At 32.1% G+C, this 7,488-nt stretch overlaps 1 non-coding gene across 1 annotated transcript; it reads left to right on the top strand.

The window, feature by feature from the left end:
• The first annotated feature begins 394 nt into the window (after nt 1–394).
• Nucleotides 395–467, top strand: Trnav-cac (transfer RNA valine (anticodon CAC)). Its single transcript has one exon. It is a non-coding gene; the product is annotated as a tRNA-Val (tRNA).
• Nucleotides 468–7,488: the final 7,021 nt, after the last annotated feature.

Below are 7,488 nucleotides of genomic sequence, written 5' to 3'. Positions count from 1 at the left end.
TATATATATATATATATATATATATATATATATATATATGTATATATATACATGACTTTTAATCGACTTCTAAAACCATCTTTCACTCCAGCGACTCCTACTAACTTTTGTATCGCTATATCTCTATTTTTATTCTCTATTGCAAACGCTATTTCATTTATTTTGCGTTTTCTATGTTTTTCTCTCTTCCTGTGTCTCCGTTTTCGTCTTAGTTTCAACCTTCCTCTATCTCTATTTGTCTGTTTGTCTATCTTTCTATCCATCCATGTGTCTGTGTCTGTCAATTTCGTTACCTCCACTACCTCCCTCTGGGTATTTATAACCAAAAAAGTTCGAAAAATCGATGACAACTGTAGTACATATTAATCCTTTATTCAGCCTCGTCTTTGACTCTGGTTCCGTAGTGTAGTGGTTATCACAGTCGCTTCACACGCGATAGGTCCTGGGTTCGATCCCCAGCGGAATCTTGAAATTTTCTTTTTACCATGTTACATTTTGAAGTCTGGTTTGATTTGCTTTGCATATCTTATGGCATGTTATCCCTTCAATAGTCTATAATACAAATTTCACCTTTTTGTTTAAACGAATGTATGTATGTTTCGCAAAAACAATCGACGGAAACGACGAATTTTCACGCGATCGGTATCATTTTGAAGCTCGGCCCTTCTGACGACAAATATCGAAAATCTGTCAAAAACATTAATTTCTTCACTCTCAACTGGGCAATCTTCTTCAGGGAGAGGTTTCTTTTTTCGCCGATATTTTCTTCTGGTTTGGCGATGAGCGCAAGACCTAACTCGTCACGTTTTTTTTTTTCGCGTTCTTTTCTCCTTCGCTGTACGGGTTCGAGCCTGTCATCCTACTACCACTTTTTGCGCTCGTAATTTTCCTTTTTTTTTTCTTCTTTTGTTTGCTCAGTCAACACCCTTACACCCACCTCCACTTTCTTTCCCGTCTTCGCGTCACGGGTTCGCGTCTGTCTGCCTACTACAACTGTTTTTTTTTTTTTGCCCAACACACACCTATAAACACCCGGGTAACGCCGGGCACCTAGGCTAGTTTAATAGAAAGCTAAAATACAATAACTGGCTCACCATTGATGACATAATGTCAGTACGAGAAAAAAATATAGTTTAATAACAGAAACATCCAACGGTGCTCAGGATTGTAGGAATATTCTTAGGCTTATGTTCAACTCCCTTCCATCGTTTCGTTCCATAATATGATCTGAGAAAATTGAAATTTTGGAAAACCCTGTCCAATGCATTTGGTTTTTCATTAAGTTTAATCAAATATATGGATTCGGAGTCTCACTTGAATTTTATTCCCCATAAGTCTATTAGCTAAGCACATGAAGATTAGACACATTAAATGGAATGTGATAAAAAATAACTGCTCCGGGGAATATATATATATATATATATATATATATATATATATATATATATATATATATATATATATATATATATATACACATATTCAGATCATAATCTGTTTGTTTTAAGAAGAAATCGTTTGCTGAAATATTATTATCTCCCTTGGCTGCCGAACGTAAAATATAAAATATTCCTTTGTAAAACAATTTTTTATCTATAAGAGAGAACAGCCATTTTAAAAATCGAATTTTTTTCGATTCTCGATACTTATCAGATAAATTTCTGTACAAAATATATCTGAGAACAGACATATAAATTAGTTTTGTGTGAAATTTGCAAAATATAGGATCAGCCGTTTTTGAAACCGATGAGAAAGAAACTCACATACACCCACAAATATATATATATATATATATATATATATATATATATATATACATACATACATATATATATATATATATATATATATATATATATATATATACATACATATATATATATATATCATGTTAAAGGCCAAGATGTACACATCCCCACGCCTCATTAGATCCATACAACCTCAAGGTTTATCATTGTGAGAATACGTACATGCCCACCCAATTTTCTTGTATCAGTTGCAATACGAAGTGCACCTGAGTGTTACTCAGCGTTAAAGCTGATTGCACACTGAAGCCAGTGATCGTTATTTGATTGCATCTCCCGCCATCTTTGTGGTCCTAGTTAATAATTTACTTACAATTACCAGACGACCTCATCCAAGATGGCTTCCCTCAACCAATCATTTCATTTGCAAGTCAGATGACGCGTTCGTTCTTCATCATTTATACCAATCGGTCAGTCACTCGGATTTAGTTGATTAGTATCGAAGATGTTAACCTTTATATATTCTTGGTCACGGCAACAAAAGGGGGTAGAATGGTTTGGCGCTGTCCGGCTAACTTTCTATTTACGTATTCATCGTTAGTCTTCAATTAAGACGGTTGGACAATAATTAGAATTTAGATTGACAGTTTGCCTTGTCTGATCTCGTTCTGATAACAGAATATTAGCAGATTCTGAAAATGGCCATGGCACAATCTATAGTCAACGCTTCATATCAAACTATTTCAGTTTGCTCATTATACAAGGTGCGTTCAATAAGTTTCCATACCTTATTTCTAGAGGCATTTAAAATTATCGTAAATTCTTGAAAATTCAGTATGTTAGTGATATACATATTATGAGATGACTGACCAATTTTTACAGTTTCAGGTTCAAATGAACAGTTACAGCAGGAATTGGAATACGCCTTACTAAAGCCAGATTGTCACAGCTGGTGAAGTTCAAAAATACACTCTGGACGTGATAACACGTTAGATGGACGATTTGCGATAAAATTCTGTTTTAAACTTGAAAAACTACCACAGAAACATATGGAATGCGTCAGACTGGTTTTGCACCATCTTGCATAAATCGAGCGCCAGGTTTTGAGTGGCATAAGAGATTCAAGGAAGGCAGGGTGTCTGTGAGGGATGATGAGATGTGTGGGAGGAGTAAGTAACTTAGAACACCAGAGTTGATTGGCCAAATAAAGAATTTCATGGATAAGGACCGTCGTGTGTCTATAGAAACAAGAAGTGCACAGTTTGATGTCAGTGTGGGAACTGCACACACAACTATTCGTGAGCATTTGAAGATGCAGAAGAGTGCAATTTACAACTTCACTTCTTTGTAACAAGCTATTTGACCAATATGGACATTAAGACAGTTTCTCGCCCTCTCAGACCTTGCTCATGTGCATTTTGGTTATTTCATTAGTGAATTGCAGTCAAGGAAGTTTACTACGGAGGGGACCAGAGTTCCATATGTGTGCCCATACGAAAAAAGACTGGAAACGTATTTAAGGCACCTCCTATATTTTAGTCAAAATAATCAACTAAAAAGGAGATAATCAGAGAAGATAAAGATCGCAGAACAGACACTACACTGAGCTGTCTTAACTACTAACCATGACAAATAACACTCTACCTGAGAGCGGACTGTTCAATCTACTTGACTTAACACTCACGGGCAGCATGAATTCGAACAAATAGATAGGTTACTGCGTAGAAAGATCCTTCTACCGCACTAAAAGCTACACACATCTGATAGTATCCTGTATCCATACAAAGGTATGATTGTCCCATGCGTGAACTATTGCTGTCACTCTGGACTGGTGCATCTAGCACAAATTACCTTTTGTTAGACAGGATCTAAGAAAAGAGTTTTTTTGTAATATATATATATATATATAACTACTTAATTTACTCACATAAAATTAATATACGAAAGTAAAGATTTATGCGTAAACTTTATGTATTTATTTCAAAAGTGCTCAATACGTAGGTAGAGCTAGTTGGTAATTTATAAAGTATATATGGCGATTAAGCTACCCTGAATATTCGGCGTTTCATCCACTCTAGGACTCCTCAGGCCTATGCGCGAATTCTGTGGTTGTTTATCGTTTTTATATGCTCCTCTCCTATTGAGATTTTAGTTAGCCAATCAGCGTTCTAGTATCCACCGTGCCCCTTCCTATCAGCCAATGGGCATGCATTTATAGGACACCGGATCTGTTTTAAAACTAGGTTAGTGTTTATTTTTGTTAGTTTATATATAAATATATATATGTGTACATACATATATGCACATATATATATATATATACATATATATATACATACATATATGTGTGATCGTTTATGTATATTAATGTTTATTTAATTTATTTATTTGTTTATTCTCTATTGTTTTTGTTAGTTTTAAAACTATTTTGTATCGCTATCCTAGAGTAAATTTTATTTTGTGAACACAGTTATTTGCTATTTCTCTTCTACAGTTTAATATATGTTGGGGTTCTTTAAAGTACAGGATAGCGAATTTTTCATGAAGGCATAATCTACATGGGTCGTCTAGATGCCTACACATGGTAGCTTGTCTTATTATTTTCCATTCGACTACCGGCGAATATCCGCTTTCTTTGAGTTCCCAGTATTTATTCGCTAGTGTTGTTTTTATACGGTGCTTTTTTTTATTGTTGAATGTACTTTTGTACACATATATATATTTATATATAAACTAACAAATAAAACACTAACCTAGTTTTAAAACAGATCCTTTGTCCGATAAAATGCATGCCCATTGGCTGATAGGAAGGGGCGCGGTGAATACTAGAAAGCTGATTGGCTAACTAAAATCTCAATAGGAGATGAGCATATAAAAACGATAAACAACCACAGAATTCGCGCATAAGCCTGAGGAGTCCTGGAGATGATGAAACGCCGAATATTCAGTGTAGCTTAATCGCCATATATATTATAAATTACTATATATATATATATATATATATATATATATATATATATATATATATATTAAATAATGTGATTGATAATTTAAAATTTAAAAATCAAATTATAATTAAATTAAAAATCCGTTTCATAAGAAGGAACAACAACAAAATCATTTTGTTGTTGTTCCTTCTCATGAAACGGATTTTTAATTTAATTATTATTTGATTTTTAAATTTTAAATTATCAATCACATTACTTAATATTGAATTAGCTCTAGGACATTTAACTATCGAGCTTATTATATATCTAAATTACAACGAGCACTTTCTCTTTCCTGTATTTTAATTAAACTAGTAATTTCACTGTTACATTAAAATACACTCAGCTCTTTAGACTATTGTTCTAATCTCCTTTAAATTATATATATATATATATATATATATATATATATATATATATATATATATAAGGACAAGTAGTTAATAAAACATTTTTAAAAACACTTTGAAAGAGTTAAAAACATATTTAATTTTAAAAAGGAAGCACGAAATCAGTGGATAGTCCTTAATCCGCGGGGTTTCGAAGAAATACTTTCCTACTCATATTTCCTATTTGCTTCTATCGAACTTTTTAATCTTGTTGAGATTACTTTATAAATATTTATAATACACTTTTGGATTATTTTGGTAAACTTAACTGTAACTCCTATTTCATTTTATATATATGTACATATGTATATATATATATATATATATATATATATATATATATATATATCGTAGAATTCATATTTCAGTAATCCTATCTTTATTTATCAGCGAGGAGATTCATATATATATATATATATATATATATATATATATATATATATATATATATATATATATGTGTGTGTGTGTGTGTGTGTGTGTTTGGAGCAGATACACAATGTATAAAACGATATCTAAAATTCATCTGACAAAATAATTGGGGTTCGAAGTATTATAATATTTAATTTCTGAATTAATATTTTTCCAGTTAAAAATGCAACAAGTTTTATACAAAAAAATGAAAAACAAAAACAAAAAAAGGAAATATTGATGTATTTTTACACTAGGTTTTTTAGCGTTTAAATGTTTTTTTTCTAAAAAATATATTCATACTTATTGTTATTTAGTTTAGAAAGATATGTACTTGATTTTTTGTGAGTTCGTTGAGCCGAATATAATACGTATTTTTATTAGCTTTGTCTAAATTAAAATGTCGCTACTTCTGTATGTAAACACAAATTTTGTTTCGAAAATTATCAGCTTTGTCTTCTAAAAATGGAACTTTTTTCTTTCTTTCTTTTTCGTTTATTTGTTACTTATTTTTAGAAAATTTCAGATATCTATCCATCTATCGTGTTATATATATAAATGGCTGTCTGTTAAAATGTACTATTTTGCAAATATTTTCTATTCTCTCTCTTTCTCTCTTTCTCTCTCTCTCTCTCTAACACGGGGGAGAAATTAATATTGCACGTACCTTTCTAGATGTATATTTTGATTAATTTGATTTAAATGCCTTAAGACATGCATATTTTAATTCAGCACTATAGTAAACCACTATATAGACATACATATCAAATTCTTGAGTAATATGAAAAAAGAGCTCTAAAAAGGCATTCTTTCGGCCTTAAAAGTCCCAGAAGGATGCAAACCAGAAGTTTGCCAAGGTCACCTATACTGAATTTTTATTATGAACAATGAACTCCACACTTTAGCCAAGTTTCAGGAAAATCTAATGGATGGATCAAAAACTATGGGGCAAAAAGTGTCATTTTTGGTCATTTGGGATCAATTTTTACCTCTTGAGCCCCTCGTATTGTTTACGCCAACACTCCCTACATGCATGACGCCATAGCAAGGTATAAATATAAGGAGGTAAAAGATTACTGGGCAACGCCGTGTACATACAGCTAGTATATATATATATATATATATATATATATATATATATATATATATATATATACATACGAAAAACGATGAAGGAATCGTCCTTGTAATTAACCACGGGTAATACAATAAGACTGAGAAAGAGAATAGAATGTTTATAGTGATTCAGGCATGCATAACAAAGATCAAGTAAAATTATATTTTATGAATTGAAATTCACTGGAAATTTTTACTACGAGTTAATAAAAGAGAACTCGGACGAATACATCAGATATGATTTCAGGACTAGGGACGCTGCTAGATCTACCTTCCACACCAACCTCAGTACGGTGTGTATGATTTTATACATCGTTTCCATTTTATTTTAACAGAATATTGAACTTATCAGGATAGATCAAAACATGTACAGGTATATAAGCATACATGTATAGCTGTTCGAGTCGATGCCGACGACCGATATGCAAGTATATACACATTATGATGTGATTCTTTTCACCACCCTTCCTCAATCATCGATCCAGACTTGATGATAAGTGCGCTAATTACTTACAGTTTAATGACATTTCGTGTAGATTAACTGTCACTCGCAGATGCTTGTGATCTACGTCTGTAACGTGTCAGGATTTTGCTTTCGGACGGAGACTGTCGCCACCTAGCGGCGTTTTCGTTGCGTATCTTTGTGCTTGAATCTAGGCGGATTCACTCAAGTGTATATAGACATATATATATAAAAGTACATACTCGGGCACGCTATCTATCTATCTATCTATCTCTATATATATGTTTTTATATATATATATATTTCTGTAGGAATATATTTGTCTTATTATATATCAATCCTCATATAAGAAGCTCAATGTGATTACAGAGCAATAT

This window comes from Euprymna scolopes, chromosome 28, assembly GCF_053919585.1.
Source record: "Euprymna scolopes isolate OS-2025 chromosome 28, ASM5391958v1, whole genome shotgun sequence".
NCBI classification, from domain to species: domain Eukaryota; kingdom Metazoa; phylum Mollusca; class Cephalopoda; order Sepiida; family Sepiolidae; genus Euprymna; species Euprymna scolopes.
Note: the sequence above shows the minus strand (reverse complement) of the source record. Positions and strands in the feature narration are given on the sequence as shown.